Here is a 22,117-nt window from a genome sequence, read left to right as displayed (position 1 = left end):
ATGTTGCAAAATAATTTAGAAAATGCCTCAAAATATTCATAATTTAAAAAAATGCCCCAGTGTTAGCAATTGCCATGACTGATAAGTGATAGGATATGATTCAAAACAGAATGTGCCATGTACTGTTGAAAAGAAAAACAGGAGAAACATTGGCATCAGATATCTGCAAAACATTTTTAAAGGGGAGACAATGGGGGAAAACCTTTGCAAAAAGAAACAAAATTAAATAAGACTATGAAAGCTGTAAATACAGAGAAAGGAAAAGGGTTGCAGCAACTTGCTTCAATGAATGAATATTTCTCATGTGGTTCTCATGGTAAACCCAAAAAAGAGTACAAATTCAAACATGAAATGTAAAATATACATATTTTGGAGAAGATTAAGGAAACTCACTTGGAATACTCAAAAGATGGAGAACATGTACACTAAGATGAGTAAGGTTTAGGCCACTCAAAAGATTAATTTGAAGTTAGTTTTGATCTTTCACATGATGATAACATATATTTTAGTTTGAAAATTTTTTCACATACTATGTACTAGTGCCCCATAGCCAAAAATTTCTGGCTCCACCACTGGCTCCATGTCGAAGTTTGGTATCTAACTACATCTTGTTTATCTAGTGACAACTTACCTTTAGCGTCCATTCTTACGTGAACTTATTTATATATCAGCAGCATCATGTTTATCTGACAATATGGAGCTAAAAAGCAACATCCATCTCTAGAAGTATTATGATTTAATAGTATAGTTTATGCTAATTTGTTTTCATTTGTTATCATGATTCTATGATTATTCTAGTTGTGGAACTTAGAATACGTTTTAGGCAATTGTTTTAGTGATCATGTTAGAGTTCAAATAAGAAAAATCCAGCTTGTCCAATTATTTGTTCCATCTTTCCAAGAGTTCCACCTTCATCGGAATTTGTAAAACAGGTAGATAGAAAGTTGGCCACCTTTCTAAGGGTCCATATATTTAACCTTGAACACAAGTTTTTCAGCCAAAAATTGATTAAACATGATGATTGTTTCTTTGATCAATCTGCAGGTATAGCCTGCACCTGTAGTGAACAAAAAAAGTTAGAAATATTTAATTTTTTTCCTTTGTTGCTCTGTCATTCTGCTCTTTAATATAATTACTGTTATTTGATGACTATATATATATATATATATATATATATATATCTATATCTATATATATATATATATATATATATATATATATATATATATATATATTCAAATGGAGTAGCAGCTGGGGCTGCTATACACACACATAAACCATGTGAAATTCATGTTTTGGTCCTTTAGCATCATCAATGAGGTTCAAAAGCAAAGAAAACAACCATGTCTCAAAAGCCATATATGAAAACAATTCTTTTTTTTAGAAAACTCAAAACATGAATTTGTATTGTTATTTTGTTGATAGTAATACCTATTTACTATTATTAACCAATATGAACACTTGGTGCCACATTGTTTGGATGTTGGGCCAATACAACGGCAATCATCTAACGTGTTGTAGAATGATAAGCATCTATATGTTTAACATTACACCTGCCTAGCTAGCTGTGGGACAAATTCAATGCATTCTAATGGTAGTTGGCTGTTCTTATCAAAAAAATTTATTGGTTTTTGGAATGCTTCAGAAAAATGAGGTTTTATTTTAAATGAGAGAGAAAGGAACTCGACCGTCAGTACAAGGATTTACCGTTCTCGGCATCTTTACCGGGAGTAACCAATCCAAGGGCTATATTTATTCTTGATTCATTTCATTTTTGCTTAAACATATTTTTATTCTAAATGTGGTGTGGTGTTTGAGAAAATATTAAAAACTTGATATTTCAAATTTTTGAGTAAGTTTTGAAGAATCATTTGAGAGTGTAAAACATCATGATTTGAGAAATTTTAAACTGAGAAATCTTTACAAGTATCATTTGAAAACATTTAAAGATTACATTTTGAAATCACTTTTGTGTTCTCTTAAGACTTTAAGTAGGTTTGAAGTTTTGCACTAACTTGGTTATTACTTAGTTAGAACTTCATCTCATCTTGCTTAATTTTTTTTAGAGAGGTGTTTGTGATAATTCATAGTCTTAAGTGAATGTGAGTATATGAATGTACTGATACTATATGATTAGAAGAAAATCATTCATCCCTACGATACCATTCATCTAGAAGCATTCCTACCATCATACGCATCTAAGTTTCTCATTTTATAATTGTTATAAATACTTTTTATGAAGAAGGAAAAGTTTTGGAAAATGGAATGGGGTTGTAGACCATCAAGCATGATTCCAATATTGGGTCATTACTTGAGTTTTGGTCTTGATGAAATTGGTAAATGAAAAGATCTTGGGAGAAAAATATTCAAAAGAATGAAAAAGAGGAAAGTCTTGAATGGAAGAGGAATATGGAGAAAGAGAGAGAGAATGAGATTTTGAAAATCATAAAATGAAGGATTTAAAAGAGAGGGAGATACATATACATATACGTACTTATATATACATATATATGTATATATATACGTATTGACACATATATGAAAGTTTGTGAAAAGGAAGTTTAAATCAAATAGAGAGGGAGAATAAGATTTTAGAAAGAGAGAGAGAGAGAGAGACTTTAGAATGGAATACACATGTATATATTCATATATACGTACACGAGAGTTTGCAAAGAATATGTTAAAATCATAAAGAAAGAAGGACAAAGAGAAATAGTCATGTGTACATATACATATATAACATTTATATATATATATATATATATATATGTTTTCATGAGAATTGAAATCAAGAAATAACTTTAAAATATCTAACTTCGATTTCTATGTAGGCCGGAGAAGAACTTGAGCTCATGCAAGAGTCTAGGCTAAGTCTCCAAGGTCTCATTAAAGAGACTTTTGAAAATCTTTTGAAAAACATGATTCCAAATATTTTATATATTAACATAAAATCATGATTGTTTATTGCAAGAAAATATTTCTTCTGTCGTTGGGTATGGAAGAAGATCAACCAACATGATAAAGCACTAATTGGGGTTCTTAATCGGGTGATTAAAAAAGAAACTAAACGTGAGAATAACATGAAAATGCATTTTGACATGTACATATTCGTGGATGGCTTTCTTGAGTTGGATAAATCTTAACCTCAAAATCAATATAAGAATGAAGAAATCCTAACCCCACACACTCATTCTCACCGTGCATTTGCTCATTAATCATCATGCATGGACATCATCTCAAATGTAAATGACGAATAAAGCGATATAGCAAGTATATTTTAAAATAAATGAAGAATGGAATTTATGTCACCTTGCTCATACTCCTAGTGCACTCAAGATGTAGGTGGTAAGAGGAAACAAGAAAAATGAAAACAAGAGAAGAACTACATGCCTTGAATATGTATGATATTAGAAATGGACCTCTTCTTTTGAATGATCCTAGGATTGCCTAGGATGAAATTCCAAAATGATGAGGATATCTCCCAGGAGATCTCTTTGTGCTCCCTTGAAGAGTTGGAGCGTGGAGAAGCTTGCTCTCAAGGTTGGTGAAGAAGATGAAGAGAAGAAGAGATAAATGGAGAGAAAAAGCTATGGAAAAACTCTAAAACTTTAAGTAAGAAAGCACTAAAAGTTCCCCAAGGGTTAGCTCATGCCTAAGGGAGAAGATGGTGGGGGTATTTATAGGGAGTTTTGATGCCAAAATTGAAATTTTGATTTTTTTTGAATTTAACAAGATTTTCATGCGAATTTCAAATATTTTTGAATAATTTTTAATTTTTTAACAAATGCCCCTCTTTGTTACTAAGCCGGCACTAGCCGCACGTAGTAACAAAGATAAGTACCCCAGCTTTTTTAAACAAAATGTGTCGGTGATGAGTCCCTTTCTCTCTCATTTAAATTAAAACCTCAATTTTCTAGAGCATTCCAAAAACCAATTTTTTGTTTTTTTAGCATTGCTTCAAAATCTACATTTTATCATACTTTGTTAATCACTTATTTATTCATTTGTCTAACATTCTTATTGAACATGATACCCATGTATTGGCTCAATTACCAACTTTGTTTGACTCTGGTTATGCATTCTTTTTTTCTCTCCTTTATATTTAGCCAAATAAATTTCTAGCTTCAATAGTCTTGGTGTCTCTTTCCTGTTATTTTACTACTTCCATGATTTTGTTGGGTCATCATTTATTTCAAGTTGATTAGTAATCTTTGCTTCACTCTAGTATATTCTGTTTTCAATCGTTAGACACTTGATTTTGACTTATTCATTCACCCTTATTGAGTCTATATCTTTGTGAATCAAACCTCATATATTATACTCTGTTTGAGATTTAATCTATTCAAAATTAAGATTCTTCACGAGTAATAGATTGCTCATAATTTTCTCTATTTTCCTATGTTATCTACTTGATATCTCGCTACGAGAATCACTATTTACCAATCATATTCTTATATTCTTTCCTACAAGCTTTGTCTTAATTTCTTGCCATTAAAGACAACAAAAATTCTTTTGTACATAAGCTCAAACACATTTTCCTATTAGCGAGAAATACATCATTTTTCTTTATATAATTTTGTCCACACCTTCATTTTACTAGAGCATTTTCCATTGTTTTCTTCGCCTCAGTCTCAATCCAAAACATCAACCATCTAAAGAGAAGGAGAATACGATTTTAGAAAGAGAGAGAGAGGGAGAGAGAGGAGAACAACTTATGTTCCTTTCTGATTTTCCTTTGAAGAAGTTGCAACAACAGGACAACAACTCACAGTTATTTAATTGATGAAATGAGGGATGAAAAAAATGTAAACACTTGTTTACCTTCAATTTTCCTTGTAAATTTCCAGCTTTTAAACAGGGTCATAAGTACCATTTAGTATATAAAAAATGTTAAACTTTTTATTGGATGTACAGAATGCAATTAGAACCTATTTCTTATGTATTAAACTATGATCAGGCCAGATCTTTCATCTTTGTCTTCTACTCTTAGTTCTGACTCCTAATCAACTATAACTTTGAACTGTTTCATTTTTTTCTTGCAGCTTTAATATGATTAATTTGCTTCCGCAATCTATTTGCTTGAAGAATGTTCAAAGAACTAAAAATGTTAAAGGGCCCCTGCATTAACTGTTCTATTGGATTCTTTTGACCCACCGTTAGCTTGCACTCATCAAAACATTCCACATATGACATATATAAACAAGAATGCCGGAATTTTCCATCTAGAGAAACCAAAAACAGATTTAATTGACCGATTTAAACCAAGGGAACAATCAGTATTTTATGAAAACAACCTAACGAAATATAACTAGTTACCATAGAGGCATAGCCGGGAGTCTGCCAGCACCAGTCCGGGACAAAGCAACCACTGTGGCACCGACCGTGCAGGCGAGATCCGGGCGCTTCTTCTGTTCTTTAGCACAAAAATCAGACCAAGAGACATAAGAGGCATGAGGCAAAAGTGTTGAAAAAGGGGGAAACAAATGAAAAGTGAAAACCCAACACCATTCAAGAAGAAGAAGAAGAAGAAGCACCTGGCGCCCACCGCGGCGCCTCCCTGCTGGCTGCTGCCACCCTTGGACTTGTTGCGCCTTGCAGCCTTCACCGCTTCGCCCCTTCCGACCTTCTGCCCTTCGCCCTTCCCCATTCTGAGTTTCCACTTTCGGGTGGAATTCCAATTTGGGTGGGCCGACAGTTTTATGTTTTTGGAGCTGGATCGCTGTGAACTGCTGAGACCGGTCCATTTTTTGGCGTGGGCAACACAGCGTTAACACGAGCGTGAGGCTGGGTTGAAGCTCCATTTCACATGGAGCTTTCTTGGCCTAGCATGGGCAGGCACCCACGCCTGCCCCACGATGGCTCCGCTACTGCATGGAGCACTAATCCCCACAGTTGGATTTTGATTTCAGAATCAGCCATGAATTCCAGAAATTTTCATTCCACTTTTGTTTCAATAATTCTTGTTTTCCAAAAAAATATAATTTTTGATTCAAGAATTTCTCTGATTCTAGGAAATGAAACGCCCCCTAAATGACTTAATTTGATATCTAGAGTTCTTTTTGCATCTAATCATAAGTCAATGAACAACTTGCATCCCAAATTTATCTGATAGATTGGGAGGTGCAATGGGTGCTTAATTTCTTGGAGACAAAGAGAGCAAGAGCGAGAGGACATAAAAATGGTTGGGTGGGATGGATTTAATATAATATCTACACTAGTGCTGATATCATCGATATAGACACACATGAACCTAGTACATTGATTGTTTGTAGATGAGGCCACCCTGATTAGTTCTATCTATTACATAAAAAATCTGAGTTTCTTCAAATGTTTGCTATTAATCACAAATAGGTTACAAATCAAACTAATACAAAACATAAAAATTTCAAATTAATGAAGGGTGTCAATTCAATAGTCATAGTTTAGAAAAGTTACAAGATAATGGAATATGACATCTTAATGCCTATCAAAAAGCACCACCACAACATGATGCTTGATTGACGACATAGAACAATCCATTGTTGAACTTGGACTTGCCATGTTATCTCATGCCCATGTCACCAATAAAGTTTTTGGGTTCAGGATTTTTTTCGTAGCAGCTGGGTCAATATATCAATTGCTAACACCTAGGTATCTTAAAAGTGACATGCCCTTTTCAGCTTTTTTTTTTTTGGGAAAAAAAATCAAGTTATTTTTGCATGAGTGCATGCTTGCAGTCTGTGAACACCCAAAATTTTCATAAGTTCAAAAGACCATTTCACCCTTCACCATGAGATTTCCAAATGGATATTCAAAGGTCAACTTTCAAGAATAGAGGGCCATTTTTGAGCCAAAAAAGCACTTTTTACACCAACATTAAACACTTAGACTCAAACATCCCAGGTCATTCAACAAAAAATTACCATTTTACCCATGCATCTTGACATCTCAACTCGAAAAATTTTCATCAAAAGTTTTGATAATTGCCTAACATTTGAACAATTAGGCCATTTCTCGATTTTGCTTGACCATAGGAGTTGTTACAGTCAGCTCACTAGGGTATTCCAGTCTGAAGCCAACTCTCCTATAGTTCAAAGTTTACCTTAATGGAGTGAAAGTTTTATTTAATTGATTTTAAGTCACCCCTCCCAAGTTTCAATCACATATTATCTTCAAGAATTTTACTGGGTCTTTCTTTATCCTATTTTTTAGTGTTTGAGTTGAATTTGAGTTCAATCTAAAAGACTGAGCTAGGACCATTTTGATCATGTATAAATCAAACTTCAATTAGTTTAGTTTGTCTTCATTCATTCGGGTTTGAATTCAATTCATTTTTTAGTGCCTTTTCTCTTGTTTATCATGCATAAATCAATTATTCTTTTAGTTTACTTTTGAGTCCATTTATTTGGTTTGAGTTCAATTCAGTTTCAAGTGTTTTCTCTCTCTTGTTTACAGGGGTTTGAGCTGAATTTGTTTTCAGCCTGATAGATTGAGCTGAATATGAGTTGAGATTATGTTTACCAAGAGTAAATCAATACTCCTTTTAGTTCGGTTTGAGTTCATTCCTTCCAGATTGAGTTCAATTCAGTTTCAAAGGCCGTGGAGCTCGTGTCCAGAACTTGCTACACTTTATAAACTATTGTTGAGATCAATTTTGCAAAATTAAGCAAATTTCTCTGATCTTTCAACATGTCCTTATCGATAATTAGTTTTTCCAAATGTACTCACCTCCACATGAAAAAATTTCGATAAAAATTTGATTTTTATGACCTTCATCAATTTTCCTTTATAAGTGTACTACATACGACTTGGTAAAAATTTGTTTTTAATTTTTAAAGCAATTCCAGAGAATTTTTTAGCAAGATATTAAACAAAGCCTATTTAGGAGCTTGGCCATGGGCTGGTTTAGTCAAATAAAAAAAATTCATATAGAACTCCAAAAACACATGGAGGCAAAATGGTCATTTCTTTTTTGAGTTGTCTTTTTCTACATAAACATAAGATATATGCCACATATACTTTAGTTTATGGTTTTCATTATTCCCTCAAACTTCAGATCAAGCCAATCCCCTTATTTGGACCTATTTCAGTCTTAAATCACACACAAATGTATTTTGGTCATTTTCTATCCTGCACTTACTTTTCATAAAACCTAACCTAGAAGCCACATGAATCTAAGTTAGATTTCATATAAATTTCATGGATCTGGTAGGCCTGAACCCATGTTCAACCTACCTTAATTTCCCATTAAAACTGAATTTTCTAAAGACAAGGTTGAGCCTGTGCCTAGCCTAGGTCTAAACCCAGTTTTTCAGAAACTGAACCTAACATAGGTCCAATACATGTCATGCAGCTTGAACCTACCTAGTCAAGCTCCTATTTTCATTTCTCTATTTCATATTTTTGATCCAGATCATATATCCAAGTCTTATTTTTCATGTTTGGATCTCACATCCAAGTCTCGAATCTGGTATATCTTTTAGATGTAGATCCATTATTCCCATTTCAGATCCTAGATATCAAAGCATAATCCAAATTCTAATATTTGGGTCTTAGCATCAAACCTAGATCCATGATCCACATGTGAGCTGAATGCACATTAAATCTAAAAAATGTATCATGATTTTCTCATTCTACGCTTAAAGTCAATTCACACCTAAGCACTTGAAACATGCATAATTCTTTACTGAGTGCTCTGGCATAGACAAAATTAAAATAGGTATTCATATGTGGCAAGAACGAACATTTTATCTGATTTACAATAAGTTTTAGAATAAAGTTTAAAAATGTCTTTTCTTCTCTTCATATTCTCTCACCATTCATTCTCCACACTTGATGTCAATCCAAATACTTTATCAAAAATCGATCAACAGTTCTTGTGCACGTGTGGCTTTTTAAGGAATTCAGAGTCGGAAGCAAATTGCCTTGAGCAATATTTGATTGAAAATATATTTTTAACATATGGTTTTGAGTTGAGAGAAGAGTGAGAGTGTAAATTAGTCCTATATTGATGCCCCCCGTCTCTCTCCTATAAATAGAGTGCCTGCTTCTTTGCCTCTTTACACTTGAGTTATTCATAGAGAAGTCCATAAAGTTTTGTTGAAATTTCAATTGGGTACTCAAGAAAAGGTTTAGCTCAAAATAAGTCAAATTTTTGGAGTCTTGGACTAAGTCTGGTTCGAGCTGCTTTATCACTCAATCTGGACCCAACCAGACTCAGTGTAGGGGTTGTGAGAGCGGGCTCAACCAGGGTGCCAACTTCAAGGAATTTCCTTTCTTCCTTCTCTCTTTTATTATTTGCAATTTAGTTCTTTATGCATGTTTTGTTTAGTTTTTGCTTTCAAGCATTTTTAGTTTAGTTTTCTCTTTTTCTTTTGCATGTTTAGTTTAATTTATTTTTCCTAATTGCTTTAGTAATGTCATAATTTAGCATATTTTTTTTTCTAGAGTAGATTTATTTTAATGTCTTTAGGGTAGGCATAGGGATAAGGTATGCACCGTTCTTCTTTGTTTCTTTCTTTTAATTTCATATTTTTATTTTTACTTAAGTCATACATATAAAATATAGTTTTCTTTCATATATTCATTAATCATTGATTCCACCTTTGTTTTAACATAAAGAAAACCACCTTGCACCCAGATGCAACCATTGTCTGAAACCAGATTGAGTAAGCAAAAAGTAGCATACACTGTGTGCATCAGCCTAGGTATGTGAAAACCTGAATCTAGCTTGATCCTCATATAATAACCATTTCAAAATCATAGTTTTCCAAAATACTTTCAAAAATACATTTCTTTAAATAATTTTAAAAACCCTAGGCTATATAGGCATGAAGTCCAAACCTAGCTCAGTTCTCTAAGACTTAGCTCAAACACTGTCTTGGGGCCCACTACTTATAAACCTAATCCCACAACCTAGGTCTAGTCAAACTTCTCTATACACACATCTATATATCACATAGTTTGACTATGATCAAACCTACCTATCATAGTCAAACCTGTCCCAAGTGTAGACAAGATTAAACCCAGTCATTTTAACAACTTACCCCTACCTCATTCAAATCTTGGATCCCAATTCGAAATACTGCATTCAAATCGTAAACCTCATGTTGATCTAACTTATATCTTAAGACTAATTTTAACATACTTATATTTGGATTCCAAATATTCAATTATGGATATTGAATTAAGGATCTTGGATCTCAGATTTTGGATCTTGGACACCAGAGTTTGGATTTTCTATCAGATTTCAGATAACGGGTTTTGGATACTAAATCTCATTATGCATTTTGGATATTGAATTTTAGATTTCAAACCCTATATTGGGATCTTAGATTTCAGATTTTGGATCTAGGATCTCAAGCTTTGGATTTTGGATCAGATTTTACACCATGTACTTTGGATTATAAATCTTAGGTCGATATTCACGTAATCTGACCCAAATACAAGGTTTTGAACCACGTAATCATCATATTGAGATATATCCTTTTAGAATTTGGATGTTAAAAGCTCCAATCATGAATGCAAGATAATTTACTGGATTTTTTAACTTGGATTTTGGATAATGAGTATCAATCACATGAAATGATATTTTGGCTTTTATAATAGTCCTCACTTAATAGGTCAATGTCCTAATACCTAAGTCTAAGTAGAGACCAGACTCCATGTCGATATGACCTAGTTTTTGCATGCATCATATTAGATTTAGGACATTGATTTACATCGATCTATGATGATCTGAACATAAACAGATTTCAGATTAATTTCTTCTTGTTCATTAGTCAATTTCTAAGATTTACTTAGATTTTAAAACATACACAATTTCAAAATTAGGGTATGTTTGCTTTCTTAGGTTTTGGACGATAGTTAGACTTAGGAAATAAAACATTTTAGTCTAGCCTGTGGTCTAATTATCCCTAGTAAAGGCACTAGGAATGGTCAGACCTTGCAGGTAGCATCTCATCTCTCAAAATCCCACACAAGAAACAAAGGCAAGTATATGTAACAGGTTTTATTATATGGTTTACATGTAAGATTGAAAAATTTTACATGTAAACACCATATTTATAGGGCTACTATTTGGAATCATGATTGTTACCTTATGTCTTCTTGGGATATAGCTCTACTAATATAAGAACCAAGCGTCTCCTTACTCCCATGACTTAGAAATTTGTTTTCATCAACCACAACTAGCCAAGAAGGCATCACTTTTAGTGAGTGGAATTGTCATAGGAATATAAGAAACAACAATACATCACTTTGGACCATTGATTGTGCTTCTATAATATACTTTCAAGATCCACATCTCTTCATCAAGATGAGCTTCCTGCCTCCAGCAATTTGTTGAAAAATCTTAATTAGGATATGGCTGATGATATTACTCTCACTATTCCTATCATTTTACTCTCACTATTCCTATTGACCATAAAATAGTTACATAAGCTCATCAACATCTGGTTAGATTGAGGCAATGGAGGAAAAGATTAGTGCATTAAGTGCTAAATCTGGACATTAGTACCTCAGAATTTAAATATGATGTTGCCTATACTTGTTGGATTTCTAAAACAAAGCTAAAAAGTGATGGGTTTTTTGGAACGGTTAAGGTCAACTTGGTGCTCATTGGTTTAATCAAATCCCCAATATTGGTCTTCTAAAAACATTTTCTCCTATCATTAAGCCAACAACCATCTGAATTGCATTGACCATAGGTATATGTTGGCATTGGGAAATTTGATAATTAGATGTCAAGAATACTTTCTTACACATGTCTTGGATTAAATATTTATTGAGTAGCTGGGATTTAAAGATTCAACTAAGCCCAACCATGTTTGCCATTTCCATAAAGCATTTTATTGCCTTTGTCGAGCTCCTTACACATGGTATGACATATTTTCATTTACTTACTCTCTAGAGAATTCGTTGTTAGCATCTTATCTTCTTTATTCATTTTCCATGATAAAAAAAATAATTTTCTAGTTAATGGAGTGGGATGATGTCATCTTGATTGGAAGTAATCCAACTCTTGCTCAAGAATTTGTTCAAGAACTTAACCACGACTTCGCTATGAAAAGTCGAGGTCAATAACATTATTTTTTTGGGATAAATCAACAAAATATGCCAATAGTTAGCTAGAACATGCTAAATGTCCTTGCAAAAATTAGTTGTCGCACCTCTTATTCAAAATTACAAAACTCTAGATGGTGACAACCCTTTTTCATATTTGATAGTTTTCCAAAGTTTGGGTGGCGAATTCCAATATCTTACATTCACATGGGTATGTATCTCTCTTAGAGAAAATTTTGTTAGCCAATACATTACCCTAAAGATATATCACCAATTTTCCATTGGTAAAGAATGCTTCACCATGTTCATGGCGTCATTCATTTTGGACTTAACCTTTTACCACAACTTTAATTTCAGCTCCATGATTTTCCAAAAAACTTTTAAGTTTTTGCATGTTCATTTTAATGAGTTACATTTATTGCAAAATGAGGAAATAACCAGTCATGGTTTGACCAACAACCAAAATTGAAAATTAATCTGTGACCTCTACTACTATAGGATTGACGTGGATCACATTCATCCATAAGGATATTAGGGTGTAATTTTCAGATCGTCCAATGTTATATTGTGACAACATGCACGCACTTAAAATTTCTACAAAACTAGTTTTCGTTGTAGGATGAGGCACATTAAAAAGGACTATAATTTTTTTGAGGGAAAAAGTTGTGTTGGGCTCTGTTGCTGCTCATTTCTTCCTGCTCCTTCATAAGTGGCTACCATTTTTACGAAAGCTATGAGAAAGCTTGTCTTTGAATCTCTTCATATGAAACTAGGACTTCCATGTCTATTATCCAATTTGATGGACAGTAAAATTAATAACTTAACTATCAATAAGAAATCTACCACGTGCAATGATCACAAATAAGGAGTTCACTAGAGTTATTAAGAAGGCATTTGTGATATCGGAAAGCTTGATGCTGCTGAACCTACCTAATCTTTGGAAGGTGATTGTCACTAAAACTAGCAACGCTAAAAAACATTGGAACAAAATGAAATGGTTGTGCATCTTCACCATTGACTTAAATTATTGTTTCATGGTTACCCACAAATAAGTTTTTGGGTAAAAGCATTCTCTACAACTAGTTGGTTGATTAATCGTCCTCCAATACCAACATTAGACATGGTATCTCCATACGAGGGAATTATTCCTAAAACTCGAAACTGTGCATGCATAATGTACATTTGCTTTGACTATATTTGAAATATTGTGGTTCATGAAATGATACATTTGCTTTTACTATACTTGAAATGATTTCAGCAAATAGTAATGATGCTAGCATCACTTGTCTCCCTTATGAGAATATTGCTGCAAATATTGATGGTATCGTCACTTGCTCAAAGGACGTTATTACAAAACCAGGATCAAGATATTTTCTAGCATGCTGCTCACGTAGAGAGTGCCAATCTATTACTAGAGCTCTTCAACAACTCATGTGGGAGTTAGGCATGGAAGAAGAAACATATGCTCTTCATGACAACAACACATTGGATTTAGTTCCATTTCCAAGAATATGGATGTTATAGGAAGTGAGTTGGTCTTCAAAACAAAGCTGAGAAGTCATGACACATTGGAACACCTTAAAGCATGTTTAGTAAAGGCCTTAATCAAAGCCAAGATATAAACTTACATTAAAACTTTCTGGCCTATAGTTAAACCAACAATTATTTGAATTGTTATGTCAATTGTTACAAATGATCATCAGTTGGATATGAGACAGGTTGCTGTCAAAAATGCATTTTTCTTACATAGACTTTTACATGAGCCAATTTAGATAGATCAGCCCTTGGATTTAAATATCCTCCCAAACCAAATTACGTCTGCAAATTGACTAGAGATAGCTATAGGGAAAAACTAGCATTGAGAACCCATGTGGCCATTTTAGTACATTTTTATTGTCTTTGGCTTTCTTTGCTAGTTTGGCAGATCCATAAAATTTGTTCTTATCCCAAGTTAACACTGAATTTGTCCTCAAGGATTTGGTCATTTTGTATTACCTTCAGTAATTGAGATTCATCCTTGTTTTTCATATTCTAAATTAATGCAAACTTGCATGTGAGATCCTTGACAAAGCTAAGTTGCTTTATGCCAAGTATCTTCCAACAAATGGCAGGTCTACTTCATCATAAGTACATAATGAAGCATGCAATGCTACTATCTATCAAATCTACATTACTTAACAATGATCCAACTTGATATTCTTAAAGTATGAACTATGTTAGTCAATTTATGCAACAAGCTACACTGTTTCATCTCTTACTTGTCAACAAATTCTAATATATACTCATGGGACTATCAAATATGGAATTTCAATAGTGAAGGATTCTACTCTTGAACTATTGAATATCAAGCTTGCACTTCACTTTGTATATAAAAAAGTTGCTATTGGATCATTGCTCACTTGCAGCCTGTTTGGATGAATGACAATGGATGGAAAGAGAATAAAATGGTAGTGGTGAGGGCGTTTGAATGAAAGGAAAAAGAAGGATTATAGAAAAGTGTGTTTGGATGGAAATGAATGTGAACTAGGGGAAGGGAAAGGAAAGAAATCTTCCCTTTATTTTTCAATGCCTCCAAAAATGGAGAGATTGAGAGGAAAACAAAGTGTTGTTCTTCAAAGTGACAAATTTTCCCTAATCATGAGTGTTTTCTCTCTCTCTCTCTCTCTCTCTTCCATTTTTAGTTTTCTTTTCCAAGTCAAAGTACTTTAGGCGTTTTCCATAACAAGTCTCCATGAGTTACATTTTTTTTAATTAGTACATTATTTTTTTGTTATTGTTTCACATTGTATTAGATATTTAACTTGTTTTATTAATTAGGATTTTTGCATATCGTTTATTTTTTTAGTTAGTTGTTAAGTTTTTTTTAATGTGTACTTCATGTTTTTGGGTTGGATAATTAGGTAAATTCCTCTGCCTAGTTAGTTTAACACTATAGTGGTGATACTTTATACTTGGTAGTGAATGGTAATGGATACGAAAACGGAAGATTCAAACACCAGTTTGGTTAAATAACCATTAAATATAAAATAGTAATGATTATTCTACCATTTGTTTCATTCATCTGGTTCCACATGTCTCTTCTTTTTTATACTATATTTTTTTTATCAATAAATATGTACTTTCCATTTGAGGACCAAAATTTTCTGCTACGAGCAACATTTCTTGCATTTATGTCGCGACTTTGACATGATATTCTCTATTAATTTTGGTCCTAATATGTGGTTGGAGTTGGGGAACCCTGTCCATTTCTCACACTTGGCTGACTTGTCACTCTAGGGACAAAACGATTGACACATAAAACACTTCTTATTAAAAAAAAAAGAAAGCGTATAATACCTGAAAAAATAAGTAAGCCATATAAACGTGAAAAAAACACATTTTTTTTAACCAGAATATAAAAAACATGAAAAAATCACATATTATATGTGTCTTTTTCACTTTTTTTGATATTTTTTATGATTTTTTATTTTTTTATAATTTTTAGGATTTATTAAATGTTTTAAATTTTTAAAAATTTACCAAGATTTTTTCGAGATATTCTCAAAATATTCAACTTTATTGTAGTATACCCGAGAAATTCTTCACCATATAATACCCGTACACGATATATGTAACAATGGACGAAACACAAATAGTTAGTTCTGACAGACCCACCCTTGGGGAAGGGGTTGGCTATATGTATCTTGATCCAATGGCTTTCATTGCTCCCTCTTCGTTACCACCTAAGACAGATGAGAAATCTCCCCATCCCTTAATTATATTCCCTTATTGCAATAATGATGTTGATGTGTTTGCTACTCTCTCTTCATAACAGCATATAACAGGCATAGAGATGCACCACATGATGCTTGCTCTAGAGTTCTTTGATGTTATTTTGGTCCGCATTTATTCATTGGTTTGCTTATCACTTATTTTTTTGTCTGATTTTTTTTTTCTCTTGCTTGTAGTAATGCTGCTTCATGTGTTTGTGGTTCTTCTGATAGTTATTATCTTTGTTGCTTTCGCCGTAACAGGCTGATTTCTATTGTAATGCAGTGAGCTGGCCAGTTTCTTTCCCCACCCCCCAATATTTATGAATTAAATGGTTAGTTGTCTTCAGCCATTCTGTTTATTACTTTCTCTCTAAGCATATTCATAAGCTTTATGTATCTTTGTGTTATTTTTGTATAACCTCAAAATAAAAGTATGCCTTTTGTTCCATTTCAACGGCTATGTAATTGTTCCTTTTCATAGTTGTACCCTTCGCATGATTCTTATTTACACAATTATTGCAACTGTTCTAGGCAGAATTTCAAGCAGCACTTGCTTTATAAGCAGAACATGTTGGAGCTGAAACACCAATTCATAATTAATAGCTAGACTACCATTGCTCAATTATCACTTTTCATTCATTCATACCATGTAAATACACAAAAATTCTGTGTGTGTGTGTGCATCTACATGTAACAAACATATATATATATATATATATATATATATATATATATATATATATATATATATATATATATATGAAAGAGGCTACTGGACGTCACTATGTGACAACTCAAAATTACAGTTATTTCTTTCTATGGTCCTCGAGGTTTTAAGGTGAACAACTAGCTAAAAGCGACAGTTAATATTTGTCTCGTCTCTTTTGTGTCAGGGGTCATAATGGTTGTTTTTTTCTTCGATATTTTTCAGCAAACTTTAGCGCACAATGTTGATGGCATGAACGTGATGAAATTGTTAAGAGTATATGAATATGCAAAGGTGGAGGAATAAGAGAATTGATGTCTATTGGGTGAAGAGATGCTGGTGTGTTTTCTTTTCTTTGCTCATTTGAGTGATATGGAAGAAAAGGAATGAGAGGTTGCACAGTGGGAAGAAGACCATATGTCCAGTTATCTAAGGCTCTATGGAAGGATTTTCAAATCATTGCTAATAATGCGCCTTAGATGTAGACTCATAGAACTGAAATGGGTTTGTGGTATCAGACATTCATCCTGATCCTAGACTTCTTCTAAAGACTGTTGATTATGTCCGTGAATGTATATGTTCGAGTTCTAATGGTTGTTAGAAAGTGGTTCTTTGTAGGAAATCAATGATCCAAGGAGGTTCTCGGTTTGGAGTGTGGTATGCAGAAAAGTCGTTAGCCTGGTCTGCTGAGGGTCGTTTTTTATTATTCTTAATCAATTGTCCTCCTAGTGTTTCTGTTTGTTTTGTTATTGCGCCTGCCTCGTAGAGAGATCAATTTAAGAAAGAAATATGCGCCAAGGAAGGACGGAAGAGGTGCTCTCTCTGATTGCAAAAATGGTCAAAATCTTATTTGTAGGCACTGCAATCCTTGTGCAGAAGCTATTGAATTTCCTTCTTCTTCCATGCCTTTGAACACTTTTTAATAGTTGGTCTAAATAGTTCGTTTTCTCTTGCTTTGTGGGGCACCACTACCTTGGGTAGGCGTTTTCTTCGGACCTCCTGTTTCTTTCTCTTTTGTCAATATCAATTTTGATTCGTTTCTTAATAAAAAGGAAGGAGACCCTACACCCCAACAGCTTTGAATTGGAATATGCAAAGGTAGAAAAGACATTTGATCAACGGGTCCAGGCTCAAATGTGTATAAGCTTTTTGGCTTTGTATAAATTTTTGAATAAATTTTGTGAAACACGTTATCCTGTAGCTTTTTTGAAATAAAATTTCAATTTATGAAAACTTCCTCTTGGTTATATATATATATATATATATATATATATATATATATATATATATATATATATATATATTGAAATATGATGTAGGATAAAGGCCATTATCGTTTTAATAGCCACGGACGCTCAGTTTAGGCTAGAGTAGAAACGGGGGCCAATAAGAATATGTGTTGTGACCAAGAATTTTTTGGCAACAGCTCGTACCTTGCCCAATAATTTTTAGGCGCATGGCTATAGCCAGGCCAGCTTGTAACAATTGCCAATACTTGTCCCCTGCTAGTGGCAACTTCTCAAAAATTTTGCCTCTTGTTTGATGATTACACGTCTGACATAAAAAATATCCAATTTGAGATTATATGGAAAAAGTTTTTAGATATCGAAATTCTATCAACGAGTTGAAAAGTGTCAAACAAGATCGTTCACAGCTCAATTTTTTATTTTCAATAACCAGATTCACTTAGGCAGGCCCGCGTCAGATTAGCGGCAACAGAGAAGCACGCTGTGTGTTAAGCATTTGCCTTTTCAACTAGCTGAAAGGCGCTCTCAGTCTTCTACTTTTTTGCTGTGGAAATAAATGCATATTGGGTATCTTCTGCTCACCTCATTTGGCTCACATCAGCCAGTGGAACTGGTGTGACCCCAGAGAGAGGGAGAGAGATAGAAGAATGTCCCAGGGAGTAAATGACAATACAAAAAGTAACCTGTTTTTCACGTAGCTTGAGTTGCGCCGAGTTGTTGATATTGTGTCACAGGCTGTTTTTTAGCTGCTACGTAGAAAGTCGTAGGGGCAGAATTTTTTTTTTTTTTTTGTGGGTATTAAGTGACAACTTAAGGGAAGAGTAGTAGATTCAATAATGGGTGGCCATGGGCACGGTCGGGAGAGTCGAAGACTAACCACCGGCTCATAATCAAACGAAAAATCGCGTGTATGGACCTCAGTCCAGGAAGGTCACCTTATATTATATGGCTAAAAACTCCAGGACCTAAGCAGAGCGATCGGCTCATCGCTAGTACTTTTGGCTAGAGCATACAGAACTGTTAGTCGGTTGGGCAATGCCTTGAGGGACTACAAATTGCTAGTACAAGCAACGAGATCGAGTTGGATACACAGGAGCGTGCATATGCACAAATATACAATTAAAATGAAAATAAAAAGAAGAAGAAGAGTTGGAGTATTTTTGTTTTTTTATAAAAATGTATGCTTTAGACTTTTTAACTTAACCTCTTTTCATCTTTTTAAAAATCTCATTCTTTTACTTAGACAAAAGTAATTTAGTCATTACACATTTCTTTACATTTTTTTTTTTTTTTTATGTACAAGGATGTATACACAAAACCAGTTTGATCGCCACCCGCTTCAGAATCCTATCTGTATAAAGAATGGCGGGGATTGGAATCCGTTCGGCAGCAATTTGAATGATGGGATTCTATTTTTCAAATGTAAATACTCTCATTTTCGGATTGAATGAGAATTCTTTCTTAGACTGCGAAAAATCATGACGATATGATGCCTTCGTTCCGACCATGTCGTTTAAGTCTACAGTTAAATAAAAAAAAAGAGGAACGAAAATTAGCTGAAATGAACGACAGCAGAAAAAGTAGGTAATGCAGTCGAGGCTCTGTCTGGGGCGAAGTTAGCCAGACAGTCTACATTAACGTAACATCATTTTAAATTTAATTTAACCCATTAAGTTGTCTCCTCAGAAACGTGTTTGGTTCAAGTTGATTTTATGAAAGATAGACTTGACTTTTTACCATCAAATTTTTTATGTCACAGAAGGCATTAATTCTTTTAACTTTTTAAAAATACATTTCAAATTGGACAAATCAATATTGAATTAATTTTAAGATAATGGCAATTACATATTTAGATTACTCAAATATATGAACGTATGTTGACTATATATACACAACACACACACACACACAGAGAGAGAGAGAGAGAGAGAGAGAGAGAGAGAGAGAGAGAGAGAGAGAGAGAGAGAGAGAGAGAGGATCATTTTTTTGTACATGTTTTCAAAGTAAAAATCGCAAGGTCCATCATCACATATTTACATGACAAGTGATTTACTCTCTTGGGACAGGTGGGACGGTTGGTTTAGGAAAAGTTACTTTTCCTAGAAGATGGTACTTTCCTTCCAAAAAAAGAAAAAGATGCGGTCAGGTCAATGACATAGTAACGTTACTGGGCTTCCATACCCCATTATTTATTGTCAACACTCTCTATCTTGGAAGTTCACAGTGTCGCATGCTGGAAACGAACCAAAATCAAAGTCAAAGGACTCGTCACAACCTTTTTCTTGTCATAGTCATCAAGGTTTCGAATTAAACAAGTTAGTTAACCCGATATATATATAACATAATTGTGTTATTTTTTACTTATTTCAAGGTATTTTTTCTTTTAATTTTTTATCATCAAGTTTCCGTTCAATATATGTAATTTATATTTTGTTTCTAGCTTAAACAAATACTAAGATTCTAAGCACCACATCAATCAAATATTAGCATATCTTTTTACTGTTAAATTAGTTGACATGTTATATTTATGGGGATATTAAAAACATGGGAAAGTAATAAAAAAAGGAGAAATTAAGTTGGATTTGCACACGCGCACCTACGGTCGTCACATCGCGATAAAAACTTATCATGTCGTCAATTGTCTGTTTGTCAACCTTATGGATACAATTTATATTTGTGATGCTTTGTATATTCTATTGTTGCTCAAACCTTATAAATATAATCTATACGAACAAGTTCGAGACCCATATATATAAATCTAGTATAAACACATTGAGTTGTCATAATTTTCATAAAAAAAATTCATCGAAAGAGACAGGACTCTACACAACACGCTTCAACATTGGAAAGCGTGAAGTTGTATTTAGGGAAGACTTTAAAGTGATAATGCACAGTGAGAGCATGACATCAGTGAACACAAAGGTATTGTGCCCTTGTTTTCAAAGGCACTACTTTAACTTTTCAACCACTTTGACGTTGATACAATGTATGTTTGCTCTTGCCTCTTATCCTCAAATGAGGTCTACTATAAAATTAAATGTATTTTGTCCCTCGGAGAAAACGATATATGTTTACCAAAGGCCGACTTGATCAAGATACATTTTTGCACCATTTTAAAAAGTCACGGCTGGTTGAGTTTCTTTATTGGCAGTAAGAATCCTCATTTCCAAAACCGTAGGTTGATTGCAAATGTTGATCTGACTGCATAGCATAGATATGTTTAAAATGATTTGCATGTCATTTTATTATGTTTAATCACCTTTTAACATGTTATAGGAAACCTTGGTTCAAAATAAATAGTTCAAAAGATCATGTTCAAACATATGGGATGTCCGTGAAGAGACCATTCGAAAGATTATGTTGATAGGTTAAATTTACGTGCACCTTTAGCGGGTGTTTGGGCGGCACTTCAAAACTAGGATTTGGAGTGTTTGGGTACCATCAAAACTGAGTTTGAAGAAAATCCAGTATCAACATAGCCGTCCAAATAAGCCGATTTCATAAAAGGGATTGCACAAGACTGCTGAAAATCGGAATCACTCGGCTGCAAGCACAAAATCGAGTTTCCAACACCAATATTGCAGTAATATATGTCAAAATATATGCTAGATAATGTAGAAAATAAGAGACACCAATATACGTGGAAAAACCCCCAATCATGGGATAAAAAACCATGGGCAAGATAAACTTTTTATATATAAAAAATGAGTCAAATACACTAGCAGCAATACCTCTACTGTTTTAAGAAAAACAGTGAACTCAAGAGAACAATAACACTCTCTTATACGAATGAAAAAAAGAGCCCCAAAGAAAACAAGAAAGATATCACCCAATGAAGACTCCCCTCATTTCCTCTTTCTTCTTTGTCTCTCCTCTCTCTTCTTGGTGTGTGCCAATCAACCCATGCAACCTTGCTGCGATTTTTCCTTCTCTTCCTTGCCTTCCTCTTCTCCTTCTCCTCTTGCTGTGTGCAGCCACAAGAGGGAGACCTCTCTTCTTTTCCCCAAAACAAAACCACGAGAGAGAGAGAGAGAGAGAGAGAGAGAGAGAGAGAGAGAGAGAGAGAGAGAGAGAGAGAGAGAGAGAGAGAGAGAGAGAGAGAGAGAGAGAGAGAGAGAGAGACGTGAGGGGTTAGGGCACCATCTGGTGGCCTCTCCCACTTTTTTCAACATGGGTCGGGTCCTCTCTTGAGGCTGGACCCGACCCAACTTCTCCTCCAGCCTCAAGAGATGGATCATACCTACAAAATGAACAAAATTAATGTACTGCCTTAATGGCAGTCATTCCAACTAGGCCTGTACACTTGTCATGCTTCTCTTTAGGTAAAAACTTCGTCATCATATCTGTAGGATTCTTCTCTATATATATTT

This window comes from Nymphaea colorata, chromosome 2, assembly GCF_008831285.2.
Source record: "Nymphaea colorata isolate Beijing-Zhang1983 chromosome 2, ASM883128v2, whole genome shotgun sequence".
Lineage (NCBI taxonomy): Eukaryota > Viridiplantae > Streptophyta > Magnoliopsida > Nymphaeales > Nymphaeaceae > Nymphaea > Nymphaea colorata.
This window is presented reverse-complemented; position numbering follows the sequence as displayed.